At 35.0% G+C, this 15,761-nt stretch overlaps 1 protein-coding gene across 2 annotated transcripts in view; it reads left to right on the top strand.

Moving 5' to 3' along the window:
• Positions 1-223: 223 nt before the first annotated feature.
• The window catches only part of nr2f5 (nuclear receptor subfamily 2, group F, member 5), a 103,621-nt gene continuing 88,083 nt past the window's right edge, over positions 224-15,761 (top strand). Inside the window, exons 1-2 of one of the 2 annotated variants that reach the window (XM_056476292.1) lie at positions 224-331; positions 14,485-14,554. The gene's annotated coding sequence lies outside the window, so the exon portion shown is untranslated. The remainder of the gene's footprint in view (positions 332-14,484; positions 14,555-15,761) is intronic. The other variant, XM_056476291.1, reaches the window with a different exon arrangement.

Genomic DNA, 15,761 nt, shown 5'->3' with positions numbered 1-15,761 from the left:
GCAGCTGGAAGGGCGCCCGCTGTGTAAAACATTTGCTGGAATAGTTGGCGGTTCATTCCGCGGTGGAAACCTTTGAAATAAAGACTTAGCCGAAGGAAAATGAATGAATAATGCTTTTTATACCAATGAAATCTCAATGAACATATTTTTATTTGCAGCGTTAGTTGGTTGGTTAAATCACTCGGAGTATTTACAAATCTCTCCATTATTTCAGACTTGAGCCATTCTTTTTTGTCATTTTTAGAGTTGGACTCTTTCAATCGTCATCCACTTCCTCAAGTTTGTGTTTCACAGAAGAAACAAACTCGAAGATCCCTGCACCAACATGAAGGTGAGTAAACAATGACACCTTTTTCATTCAAGTATTCGGGAAGACCTTATTTTGATGGTCCCTATTACACATTTGTTGATATTGCAACTGCATACCAATTAATTCCCACTTGAGTATTAGTAGACTGTCTGCTTAATATCCGCTGATACTGCTCCTTTAACAGACATTTAACTCACCATAAGAAACTTTACAAGTACAAGCTTACACTAACCCTAACCCCAACCTAACAGTCTACTTCTAATCAAAGATGTATACCTTAAATGCAAACAAATGCATTAAAGAGACCATCAAAATAAAGTGATACCAAATATTCCTTTAAAATAAACACACAGTGACTTTCCGACGCTAATGTGCATCTTTCACACGACCCGGTGTAAAAAAAAACACACGAGTTTGCATTGTTTTATTTCAAACAAAGAGTTGAAACAGTGCTTTTCAGAGAGGATTGATTGTTTATCCGTTTTATTTAGAGGCAAAGCAGACAATCAGATTTAAGGTGAGAGTAATAGCTCATTAAGTCTTCTTAATTTGAAGGATTTGTTTTTTTGTCCGGCTGCTCGGCAAACGAATGAGACCAGTGAAAGAGAGGAAAGACAAAGCTGAAGCGCGGAGGACAATATCCTTGTGTGGGTGAATTAGTTACACTCGGTAGTCCAAGTATTCAAAGCAGAGAGGAGATCAGCAGGGATTAAGACAAAGTCCACACAGGTGGGCGATGGGGGTCACATGACAGGACATTACCTCGTTTGGGACATTAGCAGAGTGGGACAGGAGGATATTTGAGTGTTATTTAATGACGTGGCTCATGGTGAAACTCGAACTGAAGCATGCATAGCTAATAAAAACAACAAAAGACCTGTAAATCTGGACTAAAATGCAGTTAAAATACAATACCTGTTTTAAAATGGATGCAAATCTACAGGAACAGTTTGACAAAATGTGAAGGTGTTTAAAATAGTTTGATATTTTCACTCAGAAATGGCAAGTAACAGTGGATTAACATGAAATTGTGTTTATATTAAAATAATGTCCAAAATCAATCCCTTTCCAAATGTAGTTTATGCTACATATATATTTTTAATTTTATATATTTTTTTATAATTGCAAAAGGGTCATTCATTTTATGATGGTATTTGCCTGACTTTGTGTTTCTATTTATTTGTTTGCTTTTTATTTTGTATTTCAATATATTGAGATAATACAGTAAATACAAAGCACTCATTTTTAAGTTGCAAAAATAAGAAGACCTGAGACACAATACTTATCTAGATATTTTAAAATGCTTATGTGAGTGTGCAGATATTTATTTAGTTTTTTTATTATCTACAATATAATTCCATATAAATTACCATTTTATTTATTTTGTCATTTGCTTTTTAATATATGGTTGTTATTTTTATTTCTTTATTTGTTGGATTTTTTTTTATTATTACCTGCAATATAATTCCATATTATTTATTGTATAAATAGATTATTTGTTTTGTCTTCTGCTTTCTAATATATGGTTGTTGTTTTTATTTATTTGTTTGTTAGTTTTTTTTGTTTGATAAATTATTATATTTTATTACTTAAAATATAATTCCATGTAATTTACCGTAAATAAGAAATTATTTATTGTGTCCTTTAATTTACAATATATGGTTGTTTTTATTTATTATTTATTCGTTTGTTTATTTGTTTGATAAATAATTTTTATGCCAATGAGATGTCAATGTTTTTTTTTTTTTCAATTGTCTACAAAACAAACCATCATTATACAATAACTTGCCTAATTACCCTAACCTGCCTAATTAACCTAGTTAAGCCTTTCAATGTCACCTTAAGCTGAATACTAGTATCTTAAATAATATCTAGACAAAAATATTATGGCAAAGATAAATAAATCAGTTATTAGAAATGAGTTATTAAAACTATTATATTTAGAAATGTGCTGAAAAAAAAAATCTTCTCCCAGTTAAACAGAAATTGGAGAAAAAATAAACAGGGGGGCTAATAATTCATATTTTAATTTTTATATTAAAAAAAATAAAATTTTATATATATATATATATATATATATATATATATATATATATATATATATATATATATATATATATATATATATATATATATATATATATATATATATATATATATATATATATATATATATATATATATATATATATATATTTATATATATATATTTTATTATTATTATTATTTTTTTATTTTATTTTTTTTAAATATATACCATATTAATAATTAATTCATATTTGTATATGTGTGTACAATATCATTTATGTATTTTGAATTTAAATTTATAGCATTTATTTATTTATACAGTAATTCAGTCACTTCATGTTGTATTTTAATATACAATATTATTTATTAAGTATTTTAATCTATACCATATAATTCTCAGTTATAAGTATTTAGCATTTTTAATACCTATCATAAAATTGTATTTATCTATAGTTTTTTTTATTATTATTATCCACCATATAATTAATAAATTAAAGAATATTTATTTACGTACGTACAGTTATTTATTTAACTGATATTTCAATGTGTACCATATATTCATTCATTCATTCAATCATTCATTCATTCATTCATTCATTTTCTTTTCGGCTTAGTCCCTTTATTAATCCGGGGTCGCCACAGCGGAATGAACCGCCAACTTATCCAGTATTTGTTTTACGCAGCCGATGCGTAAAACATCGTATAAATTTTCTGATTTACTCATACGGTATTTTAGTCAATTCATGTTGTATTTTAAGTTACAATATTATTTATTTAGTTTTATAATATATACCGTATAACTCTTATTCTTATGTATTTAGAATTTTTAATATCTTCCATATCTTTTTTATTTATTTACTTACTATTTACCTACCGTAGAGCTGTATTGTTTAATCCTCTTTTAATGTCTAATATAGAATTATTTTTTTATTTATTAATTTGTTTGTTCGATAATAATATTAACATTATGTACAAATTAATAATTAATAAATTAATGAATATTTATTTGTGCGATTTGTATTTATTTATTCATTTATTTTGTATTTTAATATCTAGCATATAGTTGTAGAGTATAACTGTCTTGTAATGTCCAATATAGAATTTTTATTTTATTTGTTTGATCATTTATTTATTTTTATTTTGATGTGTATCATTTTTCTTTTAACATCCACCATATAATAAAAAATTATTTAATATTTACATACAAACAATGTAACAATGTTATTTTTTTATATTTTAATGTATACCTTATATTTTAATGTGTGTATATATATATATATATATATATATATATATATATATATATATATATATATATATATATATATATATATATATATATCGACAATATTATTTATTTAGTGTTTCAATATATGCCAAATAACTCTCTCTCTTTTAGTATTAGGATTATACTCTAATATTGCATTTATTTGTTCATTTATTTTGTATTTTAGCACCATTTATTCAGTCATCGTGTCTTATTTTATCTATCTATTAAATACTTCTGCCACTTATTAATGGAATAGATGCTGTATTATTATCCATGTATTTATTTCAATCGTTTGTATTTTAATGTCTTCGCTGATCTTTATTTATTAATATATGTATTTAATATCTTCTAAATAATTCAGATGTTCTGCATGAATGACCTGAGGAATTATTCATGCTTTTTATCCACAAACCTTGCAGCATGATTTCGCAGCTAGGTTTAAACATTTGATAAAATCAGCAGTATTTGGTTTGTTTTTCAATAAATTCAGGTGAAGTCAGAATTATTAGCCCTCCTGAATTATTAGCCCTCTCTATTAAACTTCTATTTAACGGAAAAGATTTTTTCAACACATTTCTAAACATAATAGTTTTAATAACTCATTTCTAATAACAGATTTCTTTATCTTTGCCATAATATTTTTGTCTAGATATTATTTAAGATACTAGTATTCAGCTAAAGTGACATTTAAAGCCTTAACTAGGTTAATTAGGCAGGTTAGGGTAATTAGACAAGGTATTGTATAACGATGGTTTGCTCTGTAGACAATTGAAAAATATTTATTGCTTCAGGGAGCTTTTAATACTGACCCTAAAATGGTTAAAAAATTAAAAACTGCTTTTATTCTAGCTGAAATAAAACAAATAAGACTTTCTCCAGAAGAAAAAATATTATAGGAAATACTGTGAAAAAACCCTTGCTCTGTTAAACATCATTTGGGAAATATTTGAAAACAAAATCACAGGAGGGCAAATAATTTAGACTTCAACTGTATGTTGCCGTATATAACTCTAACTCCAGTCCGCTCTGCATGCTGAACTCTGGGTCAAAGTAACACTGCCTCGCCGAATGGCCTTTAAATCCCACCATTTTAACGAAATCTAGTTCTACAAGCACACTTCGTATAAGCACAAAAGCCCAGCGGTGACCCCTATTTGAATAAAGAGCAGCTAAACTGTGACTGTCCAGAATTGCGACGAAGAAAAAGAAAAAAAAATGGTGATGGTTTCTAATTCCCCTCTATTAACTTTGACCCCAAAGAGCCCAAGATAATGTTCTTCACCTGGAAATCTGGCACTCAGGGTCTAATTGTGTAAACGCTGGACAGACGCGCAGGTCATCTGCTCAAAACAGGCCAGAGAATGGAGGGTTAATCTGCGGACCTCCAGATGCTGAAAAGAGTCAAAAGCGGCCCGGACAAAAAAACATGATCTATTGTTTGCGGTGTCAGCTCGCGGTGATATATTCTATCCGATGCGCATGGACAAAACGGATCTGTGATTATACGAGCGCCTCACTCTCTCTCCGTCCGCGTCCGCTGAAGAAGCTCTGGACACCAGGCCGTTTGACCTCTGGGTCTTCTGGTCTTTGTTCCCGATGCCCTCTGCTTTTCACCCTCCTCTGAACCCGAGGCTCCAGCGTTCCCTCTCAAAATACAGAGACGGGGGCCCGCCGCTTTATTTTCATTAGTGCTTTCAAAGCCCTTTGAGAGAGCGGGAAAGGACAAATGAAAGAACTTTAATGTGGCGATTAGGTGTTAGATTAAACATTTGAGCAACATTTTAGCTCAGCTTTTATTGAACCCATCATTTCATTCATTCATTTTCCTTGGGCTTAGTCCCTTATTTATCAGGGGTCGCCACAGCGGAATGAACCACCAACTATTCCAGCATATGTTTCTCTCAGTGGATGCCCTTCCAGCCACAACCCAGTAATGGGAAACACCCATGCACTCTCACATTCACACACACACTCATACACTATGGCGAATTTGGTTCATCCAATTCACCTATACCGCATGTCTTTGGACTGTGGGGGAAACCGGAGCACCCGGAGGAAACCCACGCCAACACTGGGAGAACATGCAAACTCCATATAGAAATGCCAACTGGCCCAGCCGGGACTCAAACCAGCGCCTTATTGCTGTGAGGCAACAGTGCTAACAACTGAGCTCTACCGTGCCGCCCCCATCGTTTCATCTTAATTGAATTTGTACTGAAAAACTACATTACCCATGATGCCATTCAGAATATGGCACCAATCACAGAGTCTCAGTTTGTAAAGTGCACCAAAAGAGATCTTTAGCTTCCTCCACTCTATAGAAGAACGGTAAACAAGCAGATTTCGCATGCTCTTAAATTAATTACATGTGTATATGTGCATATTGTGCAATACACTGAAAATATATTGTTTCTATACTGACAACCAACTTTAAATTGAGTTATAAATTAAGTTTTATATTTCTCTGTCATTTATTAATTGATTGGCTCTGTGGTTTGCTTTCATCAGTGCTTTAAATCCGGGCCTTTAGGAGTGCATTAAAGGATAAATGAAAGAAAGGCTTGATGTGGTGATTAGGGGTGAAATTAAACGTTTGAGCAAATAAACCTGGAATTTGAATTTGTGCTGAAAAACTACATTACCCATAATGCTTCAAAACAAGGCCAAATGAAAGAAAGCTTTAATGTGGCGATTTAAAGTATTTGAGCAAATAAAATAAAAAAATACGTTTAGCTTTTTTGAACCCATCACTTCATCCTAATTGAATTTGTACTGAAAACTACATTACCCATGATCCTTCAAAACAAGGCCTTTGAGTTTAAATGAAACATTTGAGCAAATAAACCTGGAGGTTGACCGAGGGTTTACTGTATTTAACTCTCAAGTTCCCTACATAGTGTGAGAGTTGGGTTCTTGAAGTAAAAACTCAATTAGCTCAGCTGTTTTCGAACCCATTAATTAATCTTAATTGAATTTGTGCTGAAAAACCACATTACCCATGATGCTGTGCAGAAAACTGCACCCATCACAGAGTGTCAGTATGTAAAGTGCACCAAAAGAGATATTTAGCTCCGCCCACTCCATTGAAGAACAGTAAACGAGCAGGTTTCGTACGCTCTTAAATTACTTGCATGTAAATATGCGCATATTGTGCAACAAACTTGAAACACTGTATATTGTTTCTATAGTGACAACCAGCTTTAAGTTTTAAATGAAGTATTGTCTGTCATTTTTAATTGGTTGACCCTGTGGTTAATTTCATGAGTGCTTTAAAACAAGATCTTTGAGATCGTGAAAGGCCAAATGAAATATAGCCTTAATGTGGCGATTAGGTGTTAGATTAAATGTTTGAGCAAATAAACCTGGAGGTTGGCTGAGAGTTAACTGTATTTTGCTCTCAAGGTCATGTATAGTGTGAGAGTTGGGTTATAAAAGTAAAAACTCAATTAGTTCAGCTTTTTTCAAACCCATCATTTCATTCATTTATTCATAGATGCGTATAGCTTTAATTATATAACGTTTCTATAGTGACAACCAACTTGTAATGGAGGTTTTAATTAGGTTTTATTTTTCTGTCATTTTAATTAATTGGCCCTGTGGTTTATTTTCATTAGTGCTTTAAAATGAGGCCTATGAAATTGTAAAAGGTCAAATTTGGCAATTAGATTAGGTTAAAAAACAGTAAATAAAAATGTAGGTTGCCTAAAGGTTTTACTGCATTTCCTCTCTAGTTGAGCACACAGTCTGCTTTTCTGATCTGATTGGCTTGCTAAAAAAGTGCGCAGGCATTAGTGCACATCAATGGGTTAAAATTAAGGGTTCCAAATAGGAGATTTCACAGTTCATTCATTCATTAATTTTCCTTCGGCACTGCCAACTTATCCAGCATATGTTTTACACAGTGGATGCCCTTCCAGCTGCAACTTAGTACTGGGAAACACCCAAACACACTCATTCACACACATACACTACGGCCAATTTTGTTTTTAATTCACCTATAGCATATGTGTCTGGACTGTGGTGAAATCGGGGCACCCGGAGGAAACCAACACGGGGAGAGCATGCAAACTCCACACAGAAATCCAAACTGACCTAGCCAGGACTCGAACTAATGACCTTCTTGCCATGAGGCGACAGTGCTAACCACTGAGCCACCGTGTGGCCCAATTTCCCAGTTATTATTTTTTTCTTTTTTAGTATGTGGTTCCATGAAGAGTATTTAATAGAACATCTCCATTCCACAAAACAGGTATAAATATCTTTAGATTATTAAATTCTTCACACTATCATAAAACATTGGAGCAAACAAACCTAGAGTTCAGCAGAAAAGTTCCTCTCTCATTTTTAATTGAGCACACAATCTGTTTTTCTGATCAGATTTAGAGACTGTTGGATAGTCTGGTGGGTTTGGATCTCCCGTTTCTCGCTCTCTTTGCATTAGTGTTGGTTTGGAAGAGTTGTGCTCTAGTTACCGCCCTGAGGTGCTTCACGCCACACCACAACCCCTGACCCTCAGCATTAAACTTTGCCCTGCACACTTTTTAGACACCACGTAAGCACACAGAACACACTAGAGCAATGGTTGGGTGCTGGAAGTACAAACTCTCCATAATGAAATTGATTAACAATTACGGATAAACCCTTTAAAGACAGACCTGTTGCGATCTTTGATGTTGTTAGTCGATTGTAAATGCTCTTGCTTGTGTCAATTAAACTGATTTTAAAAATAATTGTTTTACAAACTACACTACCCATAATGCTTTACAGAAGCCTCCCCAATCAGAGAGACACAGCGAGCAAAGTGCATAATGTTCAACTGGTTTGGATCTCCTGTTTCTCGCTGTCTGTGCATTAGTGTTGCTTTGGTTAATGTTACTGCCCTGAGGTGGTTCACACCATACCACAAACTCTGACCCTCAGCATTAAAATTTGGCACATTGCTTGCCCTGCACACCTTTTAGACACCACATAAGCACACTAGAGCAATGGTTGGGTCCTAGAAGTATAAACTCTCCATAATGAAACTGATTAACAATTACGGATAAACCCTTTAAAGACAGACGTGTTGCGATCTTTGATGTTGTTAGTCCATTGTAAATGCTTCTGTTTGCATTAATTCAACTGATTTAAAAATAATTGTTTGTATACAAACTACACTACCCATAATGCTTTACAGAAACCTCCACCAATCAGAGAGACACAGCGAGCAAAGTGCAAAATGTTCAATGGGTTTGGATCTCCTGTTTCTCGCTGTCTGTGCATTAGTGTTGCTTTGGTTAGTGTTACCACCCTGAGGTGGTTCACACCATACCACAACCTCTGACCCTCAGCATTAAGCTTTGACACCTAACACCATTGGAGAATAATAATTCATATGAAGCATCCACACCTTAAACATAGGAAGCACATAGCCTTTTGATGGCTGCCAATGATTAATAAACATTTAAAGATAGATGTTGTGAGGTTGTTAATTGGTTGTGTATGCTCATGTTCACATAATTCAGCCTATCTGAATTTGTGCAGGAAAACTACATTACCCATGATGCTGTACATGAACTTCCACCAATCAGAGAATCACACCAAGCATGCCAAGAGATTTTAGCTCTACTCCCATGAAAAGAGATGATGTAAGTAAGTCTATATAGAGAGTGAGCAATGAATGCGAAATATATTGTTTCTTTACACTACCAGACAAAAGTCTTGTTGTGGATCCCAGTTGTAACGGCAACAAATAATAACTTGAATTCTAGTTGATCATTTGGAAAAGTGGCAGAAGGTAGATGAATCATCTGTTGAACTGCATCCCAATCATCACATATACTGCAGAAGACCTATTGGAACCAGCAGGGACTGAAGATTCTTACAGAAATCAGTCAAGTTTGGTGAAGGAAAAATCATGGTTTGGGGTTACATTCAGTATGGTGGCGTGTGAGAGATATGCAGAGTGGATGGCAACATCAACAGCCTGAGGTATCAAGACATTTGTGCTGCTCATTACATTACAAAACACAGGAGAGGGCAAATTCTTCAGCAGGATAGCGCTCCTTCTCATATTTCAGCCTCCACATCAAAGTTTCTGAAAGCAAAGAAGGTCAAGGTGCTCCAGGATTGGCCAGCCCAGTCACTAGATCTGAACATTGAGCATGTCTGGGGTAAGATGGAGGAGGCATTGAAGATAAATCCAAAGAATCTTGATGAACTCTGGGAGTCCTGCAAGAACGCTTTCTTTGCCATTTCTTTGACTTTATTAAGTGATTTGAGTCATTGCAGAGATGTATGGATGCAGTCCTCCAAGCTTATGGGAGTCATACACAATATTAACTCTTTTCCCACTGCACCATGACTTTATATTCTATACTGGACATTATTTTTGATAAGTGACAAGACTTTTGTTTAAGCAAAGTCAGATCTTACTGTCCTAATTAAATCATTAAAAATCAAGGCATGACCATATTTTATTTTGGTCAAATAAGCGTAATCTAGAGGCCTTTGCCTTTCATATAAGCCACTTCTGATACTTCTGATGATCAACTAGACGTCAAGTTATTATTTGTTGTTTCTAAAACTTGGATAGGCGACAAGACTTTTTTCAGGCAGTGTACACTGTTAAAGATTTTCTGTAGAATCTATAGTAACTTTTGCCAGTAACTTACTGTGAATCAGTTACAGCAAAAAAACTATTTACATTTACAGCACCATGCTGTATGTGTATTTACAGAATTGTATGTATATCTTAAATAATATAAAATATGCAGTAATTTTCACAATGCAGCTTTAAAATACAGTAAAATACAGTTTGGATTACACTCAAATAAGGTGTAATTTCCCATTATTTTGTAAAATTTGATTGTATTATTCACCGCGACACGGTGGCTCAGTGGTTAGCACTGTCGCCTCACAGCAAGAAGGTCGCTGGTTCGAGTCTCGCCTGGGTCAGTTGGCATTTCTGTGTGGAGTAAGCATGTTCGCCCAGTGTTGGCGTGGGTTTCTTTCGGGTGCTCCGGTTTCCCCCACCGTCCAAAGACATGCGCTATCGCTGAATTAATTTTAACTAAATTGGCCTTGTTTGAATGTGAGAGTGTTTGCGTGTTTCCCAGTACTAGGTTGCAGCTGAAAGCGCATCAGCTGTGTAAAACGTATGCTGGAATAGTTGGTGGTTCATTCTGCTGTGGTGACCCCTGATAAATAAGGAACTAAGCCAAAGGAAAATGAATGAGTGATTGTATTATTCGCAATGCTTAATACACTTGTATTCTGTCTCTAAAAAAATCCATCAAGTACCTTTCGTAATTACCTTTGCCTTTTATGTCTGTTTTAAATTATTAGGTGATTCTTCTCTTAGTTTGGTTAATCAATTATAATGCTAAAACTGGGATTTTATTGAAATATATTTGGGGGGAAATTAATAGGAAATATCAAAATGTAGAATTTTAAAATATTGTTAATGTTGTTCTTGTTATGAAGGACACTACTTTTACATGAAACTTGACGCCAGAGAGAAATTTGTACTTTTTAGAGGATGGCATTATGTTAGCAAATGTTCCAAGAGCATCAGAATATGTAATATTTTTATTCAGTTATTCATAGCTTTCGCATTCAAAACACATTTCACAAACATTTGGACGTCACTTTGAAAATTCTTGACCGTGTGCAAAATAGATAAACAGCCATTCTCGGAAAAGCCTCCACCTCATCCTTCACACACAAACCAAACCTTCCCACATTCATGGCTTTTTGTTTGGGCTCGTTTGACCATAAAACATCCTGCAATGACCAGCAGAAATGCATCTTGCTCTTTGACTTGCTCTTAAGTGCACTATCTGAGCAGCTTTCTGACAGCCTGCAATCTTCTTGCTGGTGTTACACCTGAGGCTCAACTGCTCGGCTGACAGCTCTTTGAGCAGCTGAGATGTTTAAACCGGGTCACTGATAATACCAAAGAGTAAGATTGGAGAGAAGAGCTGTTGTAGGTATTCATTGCAACCACCCTTAGTCCGGTTAAATGCCATATTTGAAGGAATCATTTAGTAGAATATTCAGAGAAGAAAGAGAATGTTATAGTGAAGTGTTTCTCAACCACGTTCCTGGAGGACTACCAGCTCTGCATATTTTACATGTCTCCTTAATCAAACACACCTGATTCAGATCACCAGTTCATTAGCAGAGACTGAAAGATCTAGATGTAGTGTTGGTAGTCCTCCAGGAACGTGGTTGAGAAACACTGCTCTTGTGTGTTCTATTTACAACATGTGACCTTGTTGTCATGTTGTCTCCGCCAGTATTTGCAAATATGAGCAAAAAAGGCTGTGAAAAAAACGTCTTTATTGTTTATTTTAGGTCATTATTTACTAATTTCTGTGAGGAGTTTGCATGTTCTCCCTGTGTCCGCGTGGGTTTCCTCTGGGTGCTCCGGTTTCCCCCACAGTCCAAAGACATGCGGTATAGGTGAATTGAGTAGGCTAAATTGTCCGTAGTGTATGAGTGTGGATGAGTGTGTTTGGATGTTTCCCAGAGATGGGTTGCAGCTGAAAAAAAAATATTGTATTGTATATATGTATTGTATATGTATGTAAAAAAAAATTTTTCAGCTGCAACCCATCTCTGGGAAACATCCAAACACACTCATTCACACTCATACACTACGGACAACTTAGCCTACTCAATTCAACTATACCGCATGTCTTTGGACTGCGGGGGAAACCGGAGCACCCGGAGGAAACCCACTCAAACGCAGGGAGAACATGCAAACTCCTCACAGAAATAAGTAAATAATGACCTAAAATAAATTTCATTTTTGTGAGCATTTCAATGATAGCGTTCCCACTAGCGCAGTAACAGTTGCTCCTCAGTTTTTTCCCCCTTCAATCGCTTTCAGTGGCAATAATCAAAATCCCAAAGCACTAGTGTTCGCTGACAACAAGAACCATATGTGAGCGTGGCCTACCGAATTTCATCTCGCTCTTTTAAGTGGCTTGCTCCGGGGCGACCAAGTAGGTCAAGAGAATTGACATGAGGTGAAGAGGTTCACAAAAGCGTGAGGAGAAGGTCAACCGTAAAAAATCCCCCCCACTCTGGTGTGGAAAAGGGTGGGACTGGGAAGACAGGAGACATGGAGGCTGAGTTGGAGCGAAACACTCTTGTCAATGTTCTCTGTCGACCCCCAGTCAAAACTACTCACCCCTGTCGCACCCCTGGCAGCTTCTCGCACTTTCCTTGTGTCTTACAGTATGAGGAACCGTCAGAGCCAACAACAGGAAACATGTCCTGACCCACGCTAAACCCCACATGTCAACTGTTGCTTATTGTTCTTAAAGGGATAGTTCATACAAAATTGAACATCATTTATTCTCCCTCATGTGATTTTGTTTTCTTCTGCGAACACAAAAGAAGATATTTTGAAGAATGGTTGTTGTGGGCACCCATCAACTTACTTATAGGAAGAAATGAATAGATACTATAGAAGTTAGTGGGTGCCAGCTAACAGCATTAATATCTTTCTTTTTGGTGTTCAGTACAAGGAAGAAACGATATTCACTATTGAACAAGTGACAGGTAAATAAATGATGAAGGAAGTTTCATATTTAGGTGAACTAACCCTTAAATAACCACTACAATCTCTGAATGCTCATGAAATCACTACTGTATGACTAATATTTGCTCTCTCCACTTTTAGAAGTTATTCCCTTGTTCATTCATTCATTTTCTTTTCGGCTTAGTCCCTTTATTTGTCAGGGGTTGCCACAGCAGAATGAACCACCAAGTTATCCAGCATATGTTTTACGCAACGGATGCTTGTTACATATTTGTTTTGTTTTGTGAAGTGCACGCTTTAACTGCATTTAATGTGCTTTATGTGCATATAAAATACATTTATAAATGTAATGTTGGGTATATTTTTACGTCTACATGAGCTATAAAGTATTTAACAAATCACTATAATATAGTTTGTCATATACAGTTGAAATCAGACTTATTAGCACCCCTGAATTATTAGCCCCCTGTTTATTTTTTCCCCAATTTCTGTTTAACAGAGTAGATTTTTTTCAACACATTTCTAAATATAATAGTTTTAATAACTCATCTCTAATAACTGATTTATTTTATCTTTGCCATGATGACAGTAAATAATATTTGACTGGATATTTTTCAAGACACTTCTTTACAGCTTAAAGTGACATCAAAGGCTTAACTAGGTTAATTAGGGTAACTAGGCAAGTTACTGTATAATGATGGTTTTCTGGGCTTAAAAAAGAGTGTACTGATTTTGAGATTTACATGCAACCAAATTATGATGACTTAAAGTCAGATTTAGGAGATATTAAAAATTATATAAATGTGGAAAATCACATACAGTTGAAGTCAGAATATTTTTTTCTTTTATAAATATTTCCCAATTGATGTTTAATAGAGTAAGGATATTTTCACAGTATGTCTGATAATATTTTTTCTTCTGGAGAAAGTCTTTATTTGTTTTATTTCGGCAAGAATAAAAGAAGTTTAAAATTTTTTTAAACACCATTTTAAGGTCAAACTTATTAACTCCTTTAAAGTTTTTTTTGTTGTTGATCGTCTACAGAACAAACATTTGGTTGTTGTAACCTAACATTGGGTCAACCTTTGACAAACTCAACTATTTGGTTAAAAGGTGTCATTTAAATGTAACTTTTAAAAAATTAACTAAACATTAGGTTTTTCCATATTTGACCCAACATTGAATCATGAAAACCCAGCATTTCTGTAGTGTTGTGTTTTTTTTTAATATTCAAATTTTTTATTTTATAATTATTCATCACATGAACATTCAATTTGACACAATTTTCTGTTAGAATTAATGTTGGTATTGTGTAATTTATGCATATAATATTTCTTCAAACAGGTTTCCCAGACACTCCCGATGGGTCGGACACAAAGATAGCCCCGCCAACAAAGTCAAACGATTGGTTAAGGTATGTTGCTGTTTCTCTCATCCCAATCAAACAGTGTTTTGTTTTGTTTTTTTTTTTTTGTTTTTTTTTTTTTTTTTTTGTATTTTTGTTTTGTTTTGTTTTTTCTGTTTTTGTATTGTCTTTTGCTTTGTTTTGTGTGAATGAACATGGATTCAATTACTAGAATGTTCAGGGGAAAAACAGTTTTGTTTTATTTTGTTCCTATTAATGTTGGTATAAAGTGTGTAATTTATGCACAAAACAATATGTCTGGTTTCCCAGACACTCCCTATGGGTCAGACACACCGAAAACCCCAATTACAAACTCACATGATTGTTTAAAATAAGGTATCTCTCATCCCAAACAAAAAGTTTTGTGTGTTCTTTGCTTTGCTTTGCTTTGCTTTGCTTTGTGTGAATGAACATGGATTCAACTACTAGAATGTTCAGGGGAAAAACCATTTTGTTTTATTTTGTTCCAATTAATGTTTGTATAAAGTGTGTAATTTATGCACAAAACAATATGTCTGGTTTCCCAGACACTCCTTATGGGTCGGACACACAGATAGCCCCACCTGCAAACTCACATGATTGGTTAAGATATGTTGCTGTTTCTCTCAAACAGTGTTTTGTTTTGCTTTGCTTTGCTTCGCTTAGAAAAGAAAGTGTTTTTTCGAAGTTGGAAAATCGTATGTACCTCAACGCATTAAATAAAGCCCAAAACTGTCACCCGACACATGACAGTGTCATTTACTGTAAAGAGCTGTCACATCAGACCGCAAAGTGAGAGCCAGTGCTTTTTGGGAGGTGTGGAAAGGGGAGGAGATGTGAAAGGAGGTAAAAGAGAAAGGTGGTGGGTTCTGCTCCTGCTCCTCCTTTTCGTCAGGGGAAAGAGGATGAAACCTGTCATTAGGAAGGTTAAATGAAGAAAGCCCTCAATGGGGAGGCCATTGTGTCGGAGCAGTGAGGAGGGTTAACTCTTTAGTGCCTCAAATAACATGGCTTGCTGCTTTGTGGAGGACTCAAAGAGACAGAGGGGGGCCAAACGGAGGCCCCAGCGCTAGAGAAAAGCCCTGTAGGCCGGGCCACAGTGGGGGTTGATGGGGAGGACAGGGACCTTTGGAGATTTTTTCATCTCTTGTTTTTCTTTCTTTCTTAGCAGCTCATCCAGAACCTGCCGTTTCAGAAACTCCCTGAGATGGTTCATTCTCGGGAGATTCCACTCCCT

Source organism: Danio aesculapii, chromosome 16 (genome assembly GCF_903798145.1).
Source record: "Danio aesculapii chromosome 16, fDanAes4.1, whole genome shotgun sequence".
Taxonomy (NCBI): Eukaryota; Metazoa; Chordata; class Actinopteri; order Cypriniformes; family Danionidae; genus Danio; species Danio aesculapii.
The sequence above is the reverse complement of the archived record's forward strand: the minus strand, read 5'-3'. Positions and strand labels throughout refer to the sequence as shown.